At 41.2% G+C, this 18,454-nt stretch overlaps 1 protein-coding gene across 2 annotated transcripts in view; it reads right to left on the reverse strand.

Moving 5' to 3' along the window:
* The window catches only part of FGF2 (fibroblast growth factor 2), a 57,890-nt gene that overhangs the window by 2,585 nt on the left and 36,851 nt on the right, over positions 1–18,454 (reverse strand). The window lies entirely within an intron of this gene.

Here is an 18,454-nt window from a genome sequence, read left to right on the forward strand (position 1 = left end):
TACTTATGTAGGGGTTCTGTTCCCGGCTGCTGCACACATCACCAGGTTGCACGCAAATGGGGATCCCCCTGTTCCACCCCACCCCATTCTTGCCCTGCCCCCGCTCCATCCCCTTCCAGCGCCAAAAACTGCACGCCTGTGTGAACCTCGAACACGCAGGAGTGGGGAATTGCCTGTAGGTGATTTCAGTCAGAGTTTGATATTTTAGTGTGGCGTCACCTACACTCCTTACCTATTGATACTAGACAGGCAGCTTTCCCTGTACATTTTTCAACGCCTGCTAAAAACATTTTTGTTTAGACAAGCCTATTCAAATGTTTAAGAATGTTGATGTGAGTTCTGATCTGCTTTCAGTCTACTGCTGTTATTTCAACTTTTCAAATGTCTTAAATTATTATTGTTAATCCTTCTAAGTGATAATTTTATTGCTTTATCTTTTCGTAAACTACTATGGGGTTATATGCAATCAAGCTGTTTGAGAATTTTATGAAATAAATAAACATAATCATACAGCAAACAAAAAGCATTAGATAAATGATTCCTGTCTCTCTGCATTTTCCTCCCAAATTAGTTTAATGTATTTTTTTCTGTATGCTTTTCAAAACTTGCCAATACTTGATGGAGAAGATCCTAATCATTTATCCTGGAAAACAAAACTCAGAACTAATCTACTTCATTGCACCAATGTTTAAATTGCTAAGGACACTTAACCGAAGCAAGGAAAGAAACCCTCTTACGATTGTATATCGCTTAAAATAAAACAGAAACACTACTCTGAAATATCTTTATAGCCCATTTTCCATTTTTTCCATGTACTACCAAAGCCTGTTTAGTCATAAACAGGCTCTTAAAAGTGATTCATATAAACTGCTTCCAGACCATTATAATAAATCTGATCTTAAGAACTGTACCAAAATTTACTGGACATGAAATATTTGTTGATGCTACTTAAACTGAATGCGCTCCAGAAATTTGAAATGCAATCTTTGCTACTGGCAAAACTGAAGATGCAGTGCACTTTACCAAGGAGTAAACTATAGTTAGGTAAGTGTACCTGCATCTTTTTCCACTGCAGTAGGAATGTGATTTTGATTTGGGCAATAGTCAATGGACAAGCACTATTTTCTGTGCAGCACTGCGGTCTCCCCATGCTGTCCCCCCCCCCCCCAGCAAACAAAACCATCTGTTCTTTGTTATACCCATCTGTGTTTAATGTATTGTTTGCCCCATGGATACTGGTTTGGGAATCAATTGCACTTTATACCTTATATAAAGTAAGGATGCAATGAAGACATAGATGCATCTTAAATACCAATCTGAAAACCTGTGTCCAATCAATAAAATTGTGATGGAAGAGGGAATGGGAAAATTTTCTTCTAGATAAGTCCTGACACTTCCTTCTATCTATTTAAAGGGGAGGGGTGTATGTGTATCAGTCCAAACATCTGCTTGGACCTAGGGGGGTTTCAGGAGGAAGCAAAACACATTGCCCTCCCCTGATCTTACCCCAAAACATTCTGCTGCTGTACATCCTTTGGCTGTGAGGGTAGGGAGGAAATGGTGCTCATCCACCCCTCGAGAGATTCACAATGCTCTTAAAAAACCACTTGCCAACAAAGATGTGAAGACACAGTATTAGTACCTTCATGGACAATTAAGATGATACTAACTTAAATGGGCTGGTCGTATATGATAAACTTTGTGTGGATTAAATAACACTGTAACTTGGCTAATGGAAAATGACTTTGGTAAGGTGTGTTGCATCCTCTTCAGCTAAACAACAGCACTATTGAGAGACAACCAAACCTCAATATTATGAAACATAAGACTTGCAAATTAAAATTCCACTGCATCCTCAGATGAAGTTACTTGCTGAGATGGTATTAAGTCGTAGAACTGAAAAGCAGGTGTTCAGTTTGGAAACCAAAACCCATTCAATACATAGGATAATATTTTGAAACTCAAGTTTGTATTAACTGTTTAGCTCTAAAAACCATTACTTTTGACAATGTGAAAGAATTATAGCTATTTGTTTACTGCCAGCATAAACAGTACCATGTAGTTGCCAAATTTTTCAGAGGAAAAACAAATACATGACCAATTGAAAAAGCAAGCTATTTAAACAGTGGAGAGAAAAAGGTGAAACTCTAACTTCTACCTTTGCTAAGAAGTTAAAACGATGCCCTGTATTCTGCAAACAACATTCTACAGAAGTGTGATGACCAACTTTATTCCGAAGAGTCAGAAGCAATATTTTTACACTTAACTGGGGGAAATATTATATTTGGCCTATATTTTCTTCCTTTCTGCCTTCTTTAAAATTCTCAGAGTCTTATGGCATGAATCCCTTCTGCTCATATACTGACTAGATGTATTATCCAAATGGATATATTGAACGGCCAAAAGTATGAGATAGCTTTCAACATGGTTGAAAGTGGAGTGCTTTTAAGTTTGTTCTAGCCAATCTAAAAATGTCAATCGGAGAATAAAACCATTCTTTTATACCCACTTTCCAGAGTCTCACTTTTGTAGAGCAAGATGTTATTTCATTCTGTATTCAAAAAATAGTATTTTTAACATACAGTTAACACCAAATGGGAAATATATGCCAGCATTATAATGTATTATTATGAGAATAAATAGACTGTCAATGAAAGCTACTAATCTATTGACAGTATAACAAGAGGACTGTTCACATATAAAACTACTGTACGGCATGCTTTGTTCAACTTAACTTATTATTATTTATTAAATTTATATACCACCCTTCATGCAAAGGTCACAAACTATTATTAATCTGAACGTGCAAACCCAACCTAGCTTACTAACCATAGTTGGTTTCCTCCCACCAAACAATGAAGCCATGAATTTCTTGTTGGTTTACAAACCATGGCTAAGTGTAACTAGAACTTGGTGTTCTGTTTGAACCCAACAACCTTGCTTAACCATTCCTTGTTTGACCACCCCATTCCATGGGACAAGGGCACAAGGCAAAAGCAGCTGAAAAACAAGCCAAGCTTTGGAGAAACAAGCCACAGCTTGCTTGCTAGTCTGTAAGATGGCACATGGTTTGTCTAACTAATGAAGGTTAAACTAAGTCACCAGTGGAGCTAAGTGTTTTGTTGAGCTAGGGCTCAAGCCTATATTAGAGCAGGCTTCCTCAACCTTGGCCCTCCAGATGTTTTTTGGCCTACAACTCCCATGATCCCTAGCTAGCAGGATCAGTGGTCAGGGATGATGGGAATTGTAGTCTCAAAACATCTGGAGGGCCGAGGTTGAGGAAGCCTGTATTAGAACAAAGCAGAACATGTTATATTAATGAGCCGAAGATTAGAACGACTTTGAAGCAGATGTGGCAGGGACATCAGAAGTGAAAGGAGAGAAAGGGGGACATCATAAATATCTGTTGAAATAGAGAATTGGATGGTTGAGGTAGATGGGCTGTAGCGGTAGAGCACTTGCTTTGAAAGCAGACGGTCCCAGGGTCAATCCCAGGTGGTGTGGACAAAGACTGCACTAGATGGACCAATGTCCAAATCAGCAGCTTCTTGTGGGTGAATTGCAGAAAAGGCCTCCCAGAGTAAGTGCCCCAATGCCCTTAAAGATGGACATATTGGGCTACTGGTCACCTGGTGACTGAACAGCAATAGGTGCTTGGATGCATGTTTTACATTCAAACTATGAAGGAATCACTCAGAAGGAGTGTGACTATACTATGAATTTACTTCAGCAGATCTTTACTTGAAAGATGAATGCTGTCTCTCTTAAATTAAAGGAAACCCGAAGTTATTTGATTTTGCATCAGCTTTCCAAGTTATAAAACCCTTCTATTGTCCATGTTTTTCTATATACAAAAAAGATGTGCAAGGATACAGGTGCAACAGACTTTGTACTTGTATTATACAACAGAATTTCTGTGAAAGGCCTCATTTCAGGGGAATGCTAACAGATAATTTGGGATTAGCTGGCATATCCTGCAAAGGACCAGTGCTGCTTAATATAGAACAAGCTTCTGAATGGAGAATGGGAGCTGTTCAGTTGTGGTTATTTTCTGCTCAATGCCAGCTTTAATTTTTATGCATTACATAATAGTGGGAAACACTAGTTCTGGCTAGTACAAATGACATAATGCATGTAACAAATGCATTTATGCTTTAGTGTAGTGTATTTCTTCTAAAAGTATTTACAACTTAGCTGCAACAAGTTGTCCCTCGTATTATAGAGTCCGTGTTACAGAGGCAACAAGCTAGTTGTCCCCCAAGTTTCAGAGGGCTGACTGTTAAGAAATTTTGTGGAAAAGCCAGTCATTTTACTGGTGGTTTTGTAGTGCTTTCAATAACTTTTCTATGTAAAAAACACACTCTGAATTGTATACTGGTTATTTCTGTAATTGTTCTAACAGCACAATCCAGTGAATGTTCAGTTATAAATGAATTCCATTTTGTAGAAAGAGGCTTACTCTTTAGTAAGTGTGTGGAGGACTTTGGCCTTATAGCACATTTCTACACCTATCTACTCAGAAGTAAGTCCCACTGAGTTTAATGGAGCTTATTCCCAGGTAAATGGGTATAACATATGGGATTGGGTGCATACTTTTTCCTGGAAGTAAGCCTTATCAAACACAATGGCACATGAAAACAAACATGAATAGGATTGCTTTGTAAATCTGGTAAAAGCAATCAGTACATATTTGTTTCCAAAGCACCTGGTTTATGAATAATGTTTAAGGTGGTGGCACTGAAAACACTGTCTCTGGGCTGAGGACCAAAATGCCTGTGACATTTATACTGAGAATGAGTTTCCATACAACTCCTACTTCCAGAGGCGAGGAATTAATGAATTGTCAAAAACACGAACAACTTATACATTGTTTTTAATGGCACTCATATATGCCTCCCTAGGAATCCTTCCCTTTTCATTCAGTTTCGCTAGTTCTGTCCTTCAAAACCCAATTCATATTGTGGCACGTAAGGAGGACAGGCACCTAAGGCTGCAATGAATTCAATGAGACTTACTTCTGAGTAGACATGCATAAGATTACACAGCGAGATTCACACCACTACCAGCATCCTTAGCCACAGCTATGTCTCCGTGGTGGATTTCTCGTTTTGATAAGCACAGTTATTTATTTATTCCAATGTATATCCTGCCCTTCCCCGCCAAAGAAGGCATACAAAATAGTTTCAAAAATATAATTAAAAATAAAAAAGGATATTTTAAACTTCTATAAAATAATTTCTTGGTTGCCAGTAACCATATCTTTCAGCCACCAAATGGTAAACAGGAATGTTTTTAGATTCTTTCTGAATGCTAATAGTAAGGGATACAGCTGCACCTCACAAATGGGAAACTGCCCCCGAGGCTGTATCAGAACATCAGAATCACAGCAATATAAACTGGAGTCCAATATAAACACAATCCCTGTACAGCTAGTTGTTCATTCTCCCACCCAAACCCCACACAGTTAAAATATTTTTATATAAGCCGTTACAAAAGCTTAGTCCATTTTAAGACAGTTTTAATCCCACGATCAGCACTTAATATTGTCAAGCCTAGCTGTCTCCCTGCCTCCCCATCCCTCTTCTTTTTTTTTAGTAACTTCTGTGATAATCTTGTCTCCCGAATATTTGATTAACAAATAAGATTATCAAATAAGAGATCATTATACACAACAAATCAAAATCCAGATAATGTGAGAAAGCAAATAAAAAGTGTTTGAATCTTACAAGGAGAACAAAGAAGGTGAAGAAAAATCATACACACCATCTGAACTTTTACCATCTCTCTAGCGTGCAACTAATTTACATCAACTGACAAAATAATCAGCAAAACACTTCAGTTTACAAGAAGGGAGTTTGTGTACTCACTGAAAAAACCCAGGCTGCACGTCCCTGGATCAATGACTACCATTACTACCATCTCTGCTACGGAAAAGGCAGTTCCAAGCCAAGAGTTCGAGGCCCATCTCCAACATATTTGCAGAGGCCCTCTAAGGAAAATCCTTTCATGAGGCCCCTGCGTGACATACACTGCGGTTAAGTAACTGGGCCAAATGCATATAAGTTAAATCTTGCTCCTGCACATTCAACTAAAGAGCACAGGAACAATTAATTGGGAGTCTTCTTTGCCTGGTACTAGAAAGCAGCTAAACGTACCTCCAAGAACTAATATACTCAGGGAAGGATGCTAAAAGACGTGAAAGTTGGAACCGAACTCAATGGGACTCACCTCCAAATAGACATGCATAGGATTATACTGGAAAAGACACTTCACACAATATAAACATACACAAATAGGCAAAAGGGCTCGCCAACCATGGTCTATGTAGTGCTTCCAGATGGAGCTTTTAACGCAACCCAGTCGTTGCTCTCCCACTATAAGTGACAGCAGCTGACTTTCTACACTTCAGCAGCGACAGCATTTTTTTACATATGCATCCTGCTATGTTCTGTTCATACTGGTGGCTGTAATACAGTGACATGGATAAGCAGGGCCGTCTTTAGCATACGCGCCACCGGGGTGCAAAGATCCACCCAGCACCCCCAAATTTAGTGCTGCCCACGTCTACACCCAAGATATACTTCTCCGCGCTTGCAGGTGAGGCCACGGCAGTGGCATCCTGCTCTTCTGAGTCTTGCTGTCATCGCCCCTCAAGAACCGGGTGTCCAAGCTCCACAAAGGGGTGCAGCTTCACATCCAGGTGCTTTTAAAAGCTCCCCAGGAGGAGGGAGGAGAAGAAGAGGGACACAGCAGCCGCTGGGCAAGACAGCAATGCTTCTCCATGCAGGGCGGGACTCCGGGGAGGAGAAAGCAGCCGGGGCGGAGGCGGCAGCAGCGGCTGGCTTTGAATGTCAGCTTGATCAAAATTATTTATTATTTCATAACAGGTAGATAGTTAAGAGTTTATGTGGCTTCAGCGGCGGGCGCCTGGCGCGCCCGCAGAATTTGACACCCAGGTGACCCACACCCCTTGCACCCCCAGGTAAAGACGGTCCTGTGGATAAGTAAGAGACTGGGTGTCAAATCACATCATTTCAACATGTTGGGTTTTTAAAAAAAAAAAATCAATTGCTTCATTTGTGCTAAAGCTTTTTTGGTTGTTTGTTTAAGAACTACTATTATATGACTACTTTAATCATGTTTAAAGTAAAAAAAAAAGTGCATTTTAGTGTAATTTTTAAAATATATATTTAAAATGTAAACATCCTGCTAACATGATGCTTACCAGAAGGCTAATGGTGAATCTAAGATGTGGCAATTGGGTTCACTACCTGAAATGTTCCCCGAACAAGTCAGACCTTTAAAAATGATGGGGGAAAGCAGCACAAAGGCCATCTATACCTGCAGAGGTTGCTTTGCTGTTTCATTCCTTTCATATAGAATATATTTTACAAGCTCTCGGAACAATCAGAAGAACAGGGAAATTATAGGAGAAGATTTAATTATGACCTATAGATATGCGATTCAGCCTTACATGTTATGCACACACACATAAAAAAAGATGGTTGCCGTGAGAAGAGGATGCTTGATGTGCCACTGGCCTCCAGCAGGCTCCTCTCATGTTCTTAAAAATACAGTTTACAAATTTACAGTTGCAAAGTTGTAACCTGTCACAAGGCCTAAAAAAGTGGACACTCAGGAACCTGAAATAAATAAGTGATATAGATTCCGGTTCACAAACAGAAAATAGCTTTCTGATCTCAGAAAACTTAGGAAGAACCCTAACTTATAAGCAGCGTAAGTCGTTTAGACTGTCAGCATCTATTTCCCTGTTCAAACGTAACACAAATAGGGCACTGTCAACAGCTTGCCACTGGCTAAAAGGTAAGAGACTGCAGTGAGAGGGGCAGGGAGAGTCTCCAAAGCCATTTATAGGTTCCTAAATCAATACAGGGATGCGTGTGGTGCTGTGGTCTAAACCACTGAGCCTCTTGGGCTTGCTAATTGGAAGCTTGGCATTTCGAATCCCTGTGACAGGGTGAGCTCCCGTTTCTCAGTCCCAGCTCCTGCCAACCAAGCAGTTTGAAAGCACGTCTAAGTGCAAGTAGATAAATAGGTACCGCTCCAGCGGGAAGGTAAATGGCGTTTCCGTGCGCTGCTGGCCACATGACCCAGAAAAACTATCTGCAGACAATTGCCGGCTCCCTCAGTCTATAGGGCGAGATGAGCGCTGCAACCCCAGAGTCGTTTGCAACTGGACTTAACTGTCAGGGGTCCTTTACCTTTTTAAAAAATAAATACAACACCGAAATATGCATCAGTATGCTTCCAGCAACCAACTCCTGCCAAGAGGCTATCACATTCTCAACCAGCCACAGCCTCCTAACACGTTTCAAGGGAAATGTTAAGACTATGATTCTGTTATATAATCTGAGAGACTAAAAAACCAATCTACGTTCTCCATGAGATAAATCACAAATCTCTTAACATTCGCTAAAAAAAACTCTGTACTGCAGATGCAAGAGAGTGCAAATTTGTTCATAGAAGCAATGGAGAGGGGCTTATAACCCTTTCTCACTGCACAATTTTTATGATCAAGGATCAATTTCCAGTGAAGATAACCCCAGCAGATAAGCCCAGCAGTCAGTCCAATGAGAGAAAACAGAGAGGGGTGATTTGGGGGTGGGGGCGGGGGAAGACTTAGTACCCCTTTCCCCCAGAAGCCTAATGTGCTCTAAATCACTCCCACTGCCCCACTCGTCTTCATAAGGATTCAGTAGTGCCCCAATTTTAATTTGTGGGCTTTGCTTACATCTGGTTGTATCCAGCATACTGCTAAATCAAAGTCACTCATTGGCATACTTGCTCCACTAGCTTTGAACCAGTGGAATGTTATTGCAAAAGAGAGCGCAGAAGCAGGTTGCTGCTAACTTTGTTGTGCAACAGACTGTGCAAGGTGTTGCACGAGTTTCTGCTAATGCAACTACTCCTCTGTTGTACAACACTAAAACTCATTCATCTGCTAGCAGAAGAGACCTTGCATTAGCAGACAGCAAATGCTGGATACAGCCCAATATTGTTTAGTTAGGCCTAAGGCTCTGGAAAAACAGTAAAGCAAGTTAGGTATAATAACAACAACAACAACAACAACAATAATAAAAATAATTTTTTATTTATACCCCGCCCTCCCCAGCCAATGCCGGGCTCAGAGCGGCTTACAAGCAATAATAAAAACAAGTTGAATGATTACAACTTAAAAACGAAATTAAAATACAACATTAAAATGTTGAAACATTAAAATATTAAAATGTAGCCTCCTTGCAGGAGGAGAAGGAAAAGAAAAAAGAAAGAGAGGGAGGGAATCAAATTGGCTCCAAGCCAAAGGCCAGGCGGAACAACTCTGTCTTACAAGCCCTGCGGGAAAGAAATCAGATCCTGCAGGGCCCTGGTCTCATGAGGCAGAGCGTTCCACCAGGCCAGAGCCAGAGTTGAAAAGGCCCTGGCTCTGGTTGAAGCCAATCTAACTTCCTTAGGGCCCGGGACCAATAGGGTGTTTTTTGTTTTTTTTCATGCATAATTTTTATTAATTTGCATAATACAAAATACAAAAACAAAATATAAAAGTTCGATTCTCATTTTCACAGGTTTTTAAGTATGACTTCCTTCAGCCTTTCCACAAATCATCCGTAATAATCTTTTATAAAAGTTCGCATTTCTTAATTTGTAATGCCATTAATCATTCTAGTTCTTCCATTTCTCTTTAGACAATACTCTTTTCTTTTTACAGAGCTCCTTTAAAGCCCACTAGTGTTATCTGTCCATCACTTAAATTTTCCAGATATTTCGTAAAACTTTCCCAATCCTTAATGAACCTCTGGTCTTTTGAATATCTAATTTTCCCTGTCATCTTATCCATCTCCGCATAATCTAATAGTTTTGCTCTCCATTCCTCAATTGTCAGTAGGCCCTCTGATTTCCAATTTTGAGCTAATAAGACTCTTGCTGCCGTTGTTGCATACTGGAACAGCTTGTGATCTTTCTTTTTTATCTCCCTTCCTACCAATCCCAACAGAAAAGCCTCGGGTTTTTTAACAAAAGTATATCTTAGAATTTTCTTCATTTCGTTATATACACTCTCCCAGAACCCTTTAACCTTTTGGCATTCCCACCACATATGGTAGAAGGTCCCCTCCCTTTCCTTGCACTTCCAGCATTTATTACAAGTTCCATACATTTTGGCTAATTTTGCAGGAGTCATATACCATCGGTAAAACATTTTCATTAAATTCTCCTTTAGTGTCACGCAAGCTGTAAACTTGAGATGTTTTTTCCAAAGTTTCTCCCATTCTTCAAAATATATATTATGACCGATATCTCTAGCCCAATATAACATTACCGACTTTACTTCCTCGTCTATTAAATTCCATTCCAATAACTGATTATACATTTTAGACAAAATTTTATAGTTGTTATTCAATATCTCAATCTGGAATCTAGAATCTTTATCAGCATATCCTTTGTCTTTAATATCTTACCTGAACATTCCGTTTATCTGGAAATAGTGCAGCCAATCATAGACTTTCTCTTTGACCTGTTCGTACGGCTTCATTTTCCACTTTCCTTCTTCTTTCATTAACAGTTGTTCATAGGTAGCCCAATTGGGGGACCAATAGGGTGTTGGTATTTATGGACCTTGAGGCTCTCCGTGGGGCATATCGGGAGAGGCGGTCCCATAGGTACGAGGGTCCTGGGCCGTGAAGGGCTTTAAAGGTCAAAAGCAGCACCTTAAATCTGACCCTGTACTCCACCGGGAGCCAGTGCAGCTTGAAAAGCACTGGATGAATATGCTCCCATGGCAGAGACCCCGTGAGGAGCCTCGCTGCAGCATTCTGCACCCGCTGGAGTTTCTGGGACAGCTTCAAGGGCAGCCCCGCGTAGAGCGAATTACAGTAGTCAAGCCTGGAGATGACCGTCACATGGATCACTGTGGCCAGGTCGGGGCGGGAAAGGTAAGGGACCAACTGCTTGATGCGGCGAAGGTGGAAAAATGTCGCCTTGGCTGTTGCTGTAATTTGCGCCTCCATGTAAAGGGAGGCATCAAGGATTACACCCAAACTCTTAACGGAAGGCAATGGCACTAATTGGGCCCCCGCAAGAGAAGGGAGTTGGTCCCTCATCCCCATGCCATCCCGACCCAGCCAGAGGACCTCTGACTTCGAAGGATTTAGTTTCAATCGGCTCCCACGAAACCATCCAGCCACAGCTTCCAAGCATCTGGTCAGTGTGTTCGGGGCTGAGTCGGTGTGGCCATCCATCAGCCGATAGAGCTGAGTGTCATCAGCATATTGGTGACAGCCCAGCCCAAAGTTCCGGATAATCTGGGCAAGGGGGCGCATAAAGATGTTAAAAAGCATCGGGGAGAGAACTGCGCCCTGCAGCACTCCACACACCAAGGAGTGGCGCGACGACATTCCCTCCCTAGTGCCACCCTCTGTCCCCGACCAGAGATAAAAGAGCACAGCCAGTTACGGGCTATGCCCTATATCCCCACGTCTGCGAGGCGGTGGTCCAGAAGATCATGATTGACCATGTCAAAGGCTGCTGACAAATCTAAAAGGATCACCAGTCCTGACCCGCCTCGATCCAGTTGTCTACGGAGATCATTTGTGAGGGCAACCAGAGCTGTCTCGGTCCCAAAACCAGGACGGAAACCGGACTGAAATGGCTCTAAAGCCGATGTTTCCTCCAGAAACCTACCAAACTGTTCAGCAACCGCTCTCTCAATTACCTTACCCAGATATGGAAGATTTGAAACTGGGCGGTAATTGGATAGGTCTAAGGGATCTAATGAAGTTTTCTTTAAGAGTGGACACACCACTGCTTCCTTCAGTTCCCCTGGGAATGCCCCCATGTCAAGGAACAAATTGATAATTTCAACCAGGGGGGTCCGGGCAACATCTGGACACTCCCTAATCAGCCAAGATGGGTACGGATCAAGGAGGCAGGTGGTGGGCCTACCAACTTGGAAGAATCTATCTAGTATGACTAGAACATTTACACAAAACTGATACAGAAAATAGAATGCTGGTTGAATAAAACTGATGTAGGTATCTTTGATTGATGAAAGCTTAGGTTGCCTAAAAGCAAAAAAGGAGGACGCTTTTAAAATGATTTACTAAGACACTGAATCTGGTGTAATGGAACTTAGGAATTACTTCAATGGTCCCTAAGAAGATGTCCCAGAAACAACATAATCTGGAGGTTATCCTTCTCTACGATCAGAGACAGAGATGACTTGACCACTGCACTTCATTGTAAGGAAGCAAGCCACTTTCTCTTTCGAAGCAAAAAATGTGGGGCACACATTATCTAAATACTGTATATATGTAATAAATAGCAAGTTGAGGAACTCGGAACTGATGCCATACTTTACATACGATACAGCAGTATTATTATTAATGAATGCAGCGCAGCAACGTAATGAAAACATAGCTGAAGATGACACCCACAAATCCATGAGTGAGATAAACAAGGTGATCTATTATTTTTGTCATCAAGCAGTCATGAGATTGCACTGAGCCAAATAGAACTGTTATTCCTTTAAAAAAGTGTTGTTGTTTTCATTCTGTGATTGCATGCTTACTAACCAAAAGTGAGTTCTGATTTCGTTTGGTTATTCACATCAAAGTCCACTAAAACAAGGTAGGCTTTATAGAAGGCATAACAATGCTTAAGATTCCCTTAGCAGAGGAAGAGCAGGATGCCTTGATTTGTTCATTTTTTTTGTCCTTGCAGCAGCAGCAGCAGCAGCAGCAGCAGCACTAAACTTCAACCAGGAACCAAATCTAGGATCCCATGAATAACTGCACTTTTGTTTGGTACACAATCACCTTTTTGCTTCCAAGGGACAGCAGGAGAGCAGGGAGCCTTAGTGGAAAAAATGATCAGAGGAGAACAGGTTAAGCAGTCTTCTGCCTCACTATTCATTCTTCCAGTCAAACTGGCAGCCTCCCACAATTGCCTTCCTTTAAAAAGAGAGAGAAAGAGGCATCTGCTGTGTAACATCAAGCAAGCAACTAAGGATGACATTTTCCTGGGAATCTTACAAGGACTGGGGAAAAAATGACAAGAATTGTAAAAAGGGTTAATATAAGAACTGGAGAGAAAAAATGAGGTAGAAAGGAGATGGTAGCTGGAGAGAAAAAGTAACTTCTAGCTTCTTCTTTTTACAAAAACAGGGTGGGAATAAATGAAAGAAGGCAAGGTGGACCATGAAAAAGTCAATTTAAAATGAGAGAGGACAGAAGACGGAGTGAAAATTAGCAAAAGGAAAGGAAATTATTCCAACAGAACATGCTTCAGCTCTAAAAATGGTGAGAAAACAGGATGGTTTTTAGTGAGAGAAAGAATAGGAAACTGAGGGTGCAGGATGAGAGAGAAAAGGAGGGTTTTTTATTCATCACCTGGTAAGGTTTCTGGCCGCAAATGTTAAGCGTTAGAAAGCCAAAGGTGGAAGAGACATTATGGAAGCCTAAAAGTGGCCAGCGTGGTTCCCTTGAGATATTGTTAGACTACAGCTCCCATCATCCCCAGATGACACAGGCAGCGGCAAGGGATGATGGGAGCTGTAGTCCAACAACATCTGGAGGACACCACATTGGCTAGCCCTGACCTAGATAGCCATGCACCATTCACTTGAGAAAGCAGAGTACAGAATACTGAGGAAGAGTACTATTACAGCGTAGAAAATGTGAATGATCATTAACCTTTAGCCATGGGCCCTTAGAAGAAAAAAAGGATTGTAAGGAAGGGATAGAACAGGAAGAAAGTGGGACCAAAAGAAATCATGACCCCAGTTTAGGCACAAGCAAATAGCTTGATAATGAAGTCAACGAACCAACCTGGTTAGAGTAGCAGGCTTTTCGCCAGAAAAAAAGCCTCTGAGAGAAATGTATGAAGCAGAATTAAAGTAAAAAAAATCCTTCCAGTAGCACCTTTAAGACCAACTAAGTTAGTTCTTGGTATGAGCTTTCGTGTGCAAGCACACTTCTTCAGATACCAGGTTGATGGACTTCCATTTCATGCGGCTCAATGTGGTGCCTTCCATGGTTCCAGTTACAGATAGGTAGCCGTGTTGGTCTGCCATAGTCAAAATAAAAAAAATCCTTCCAGTAGCACCTTTAAGACCAACTAAGTTAGTTCTTGGTATGAGCTTTCGTGTGCAAGCACACTTCTTCAGATACCAGGTTGATGGACTTCCATTTCATGCGGCTCAATGTGGTGCCTTCCATGGTTCCAGTTACAGATAGGTAGCCGTGTTGGTCTGCCATAGTCAAAATAAAAAAAATCCTTCCAGTAGCACCTTTAAGACCAACTAAGTTAGTTCTTGGTATGAGCTTTCGTGTGCAAGCACACTTCTTCAGATACCAGGTTGATGGACTTCCATTTCATGCGGCTCAATGTGGTGCCTTCCATGGTTCCAGTTACAGATAGGTAGCCGTGTTGGTCTGCCATAGTCAAAATAAAAAAAATCCTTCCAGTAGCACCTTTAAGACCAACTAAGTTAGTTCTTGGTATGAGCTTTCGTGTGCAAGCACACTTCTTCAGATAAGTGTGCTTGCACACGAAAGCTCATACCAAGAACTAACTTAGTTGGTCTTAAAGGTGCTACTGGAAGGATTTTTTTTATTTTGACTATGGCAGACCAACACGGCTACCTATCTGTAGCAGAATTAAAGGTTACCTAACTTTTCCTTAAGAAAAAAGACATCCTTTCCTGAGCAGGTAATCAGCACTGTCAAACCGGACAGCACCAACCATATGTTCAACACTGCATGGGACCCTAATCCATAAACAAGCATCATATAAATGGATCCAGTTGCTGGACACAGGAATCAAGCCATGTTTGTGCACGTGAAGCATCTATGATGTTAATGTATTTTCTTCTATTAATTTTTTGCATTGTAATTTTTATTTCTGAACCATGTTGCAATTTTAAATGAAAAGTGGTAAATAAATGGCATAATAAATAAATGGGGCACACAAGTCCAAGTCCAGAAAAAAGGCCCATGCAGGACAGTTGAATTTCAAATATGAACTATTGTTGCTGAGTGCAAGTAATCTGTCATACATGAAAAACCACAATGTTTACTGTCAGCCTCAAATCAAGGTTCATTGACTGTTCCGCATTATTAGTTTTGTTTGGGTTATTTAAAAAAGCACTCTCAAATATATTTTAATTGGATATTAATCCAAACCATTTCATTTAAGGGACATACACGCCGCTGGTATCTGTCTGTCTTGAGAGACAATGGAGTGCACCTCCAGGGGTGAAGTCAAACCGCTGTGTCAGCAGCACCGAAGCAACTTCCCTGGGGCACAAGCCTGGGCTGTGTATATGGAGGTACCGGGTTGCCCAGATGACAAGACCTCATTCTGGGACTTGCTGATGTGGTCCAAAGGAAAGCAGAGCAATATGTTCGACACCAGCTTGGCTGCAGGGGCTGCCAGAAAGAGACGCACAAGGCACCATCAAACTGAGTTAGGGACTCCACTCCGGATTTGTGTATGGTTTGCTCCTTAGCCTTTTCTTCTCACAAAGATATCCCGCAAGGCAGCGGAGGTTTAGGATCAGAGTTTTCCTTCTCCTAGATGGGCTACCTTCCCAGGTTGAGGAGTCCCATTTCCACCCACCCACTCATGATGCACATGCAGAAACCACCTTCTTGACCACTGGCCCCACTATTGGTCTCATCCATTCAATCAGCTGTCTTCACATGCAGGGGAAGTCCCGAACTCACTGAGGGTTTGAGACCCAATCAGCTACCCTCACCTGCTTTAGAACACTTCTAAGTTGTCATTATTTTTAGGGGGGGTGCAGTCACCTACCAGCAAAGTCAGCTTGTGCAATTAAAACTGATTTTGAGTTCTTGGGCAATAAACTTGCTTCCTTCCAAAATTTGATTTTTTGCAATTTTTTTAAAGTAAAGGTGAAACCACTGGAAAGTATGGGGGTAACATTTGTTTAACATGCAACATTGTTTAACCTTCCTGCAAACAAATCAGAATGAATGCCTGACAAACAGCCATTGCTGTCTAACCTCCCTATAAATTTTGTGCAAACAAATAAAAATGAATGCTCAATAAACTGGTCACTGGAAATGAACACTAGTTTCCCTCAGGCTGTACTTTATTGTTCTTTTCCCACATGGACACCTTTCCTCCTATCCCTTGCTGGGGGTGAAATCTAGCTGAGTCATGTTTTCTGATAACCACCCAGAATTCTCAGTTCTTTAGCATACACAGACGATATAAAGTTTGTCCAATGCAAGTATTGCCTCAGGGCAACCTATACTGATAGCCCAACACAAAGGAATCTGATAGGAAACAGATAAAAATATATTTAACACAGAATACTGTTAGTGTAGATCTCAAGCAGACTTGTGATGGAAAAATATATTATTAAGCCTCATGCCACTCTGCATACATTTTACCAAGTTTCAGTGATGCTCCTTACAAGAGATCCCTCAATCTTTCAGAACATGTTAGGCGATAGCCACATACAAAGCTGAAAAAAAACTTGAAAAGGGTAAATGTGGAAGGGAGGGCAGGGAGGGAAATGGGCTAGAAAATTTTTGTGTGTGTTTCTTGTATCGTATGTGCAAGTACCACAGAACCTTGTGCTTCCACTTTTTGGTAAAAAAGAACAGCTTTGAGGACCAAGTAATATATCAACATGCTGAGAAAAACTCTTGCTCACAAAGGAATGAACGATTAGGTCAAGCTGTGCTTTTAATCTTCAGCACATACCAACTTGTAGTGATGCAAGTTACTGTAAGCACATCTCTTCTAAGAACTAATCCACTAATGAGTTCTTATCTCCCAGAGATCACTTGTTTCCGATATACAGCTTAAATGCATCTAAGATTACAAATAAATATTTACAGGCCCTGCAACGGGGTGAAAAGATTATGAACAAATGATATATTCCACACGCTCAAAAATACAAATATTATCCTTTATCATAAACATGAGCAGTGTAAGTAGAGTATTATGCTTTGTTCTGTAATCCATTTTATGTAAACAGTGTAGGGGGAAATGTAGTGAGGAAATGAAGTTAACACATATGAGGCCATGTAATCAGCATGAATGTTTTAGCACTGCTCTGTATTTTAATACTTTTAATGTTTCTATGTATGATTGAATATAGATTCAGCTTAAATCAGCTGAATCTTTGCCCAGACTTGTTTCTGATAGCAGAAAAAGAACTTTCCAGAACCACATTTTCTGTTCATGGGAATTAAACTGCAGCAAGGGTAATGTCTGAAGGACTTAACACCCAGATCTCCTCGGAATCCCAGCCTGAAGCTAGCAAATTCATATATGACTCACAAAGATACATAGATCTTTACAACCTTAACCTTTTGTCACAGAAGCACCCTACAACTATACTTATTTGAAACTGATATTAGTAGTAGAAGAGCAACACCCAGCAGTATTTGAATATGCAATACAAGAAATACAGTATTCACCCACCTGACTACCAACAGCTCCAAATCCACATTAGCTGTTTGTGGCCACAGTGATGTTAATAACTGTTCACTCAGCTTCCATTCTCTAGGAGCTGACAGATGACATACTTACCACCAAGTCTCAATGCACAAGCGAAGGAAAGACTGCTGCCTAATACTCTGACAGTATCCCCATCTCTTCCCCACTGACCGCTTCCTCCTCTAGCCCCCCCCCCCCCGAGTTATGCCCCCAATCCTGGCCACAAGCAACTCCTGTGATTTGCTGCTCAGAGGCACCTGTCAATCAGAACCCAGCTGAGTCAAGAGCCCTTGCCAACATTCCTTTGTTCCTAATCCTGGAACCACCTCCAGAGGCTATGAATTTTAGAGTACACGGTGCTGTCCTAATCTACTTAATATAAAATTAAATAGATCAATACTCTGCCTTCGATTTAGACTTTCCTTATGATTGTGTCTACCCACTGTTTCTTCCATGGTCCTAAATAAACTTCAATCAAATTTCTGGGCTATACTGGTTTCTGGACACACTCAAAGGCTGTTTATTTCCCCCACCACCAACATTACTCTGCTTCTGATTTAAAGTGCTTGGGAGGTCAGGACAGGTGACAGGCTGAAGTTAGAATAGAATCATAAAGGTGGAAGGGACCATGAGGGTCATCTAGTCCAACTCTGTGCAGTGCAGGAATCTTATTTGCACAACAGCAAAAAGAGCTTGAACTCACAACCCTGAGAATAATTGCCTCATGCTCTACCGACTGAGAGACTTGGAATACAGCTGACTGTCTCCCTACACTCAAATAGACCCCCTTAAGGCAACTAAGAATCCTGAACCCCTTATTCAAGATGACAAATAATCCAGTGGCAGCAAGAAGGGAGAGGTGCAGGATGGGACAGCCATTGTTTGTGAGCTGCACCAGAGTGTATGCGGTGTTAGGAAAGGAGTAGTACCTCTAGTGGGGGACACGTCATGCTCCTTCTGTAAT

This window comes from Podarcis pityusensis, assembly GCF_964106645.2.
Source record: "Podarcis pityusensis genome assembly, chromosome: 9".
Classification (NCBI taxonomy): domain Eukaryota; kingdom Metazoa; phylum Chordata; class Lepidosauria; order Squamata; family Lacertidae; genus Podarcis; species Podarcis pityusensis.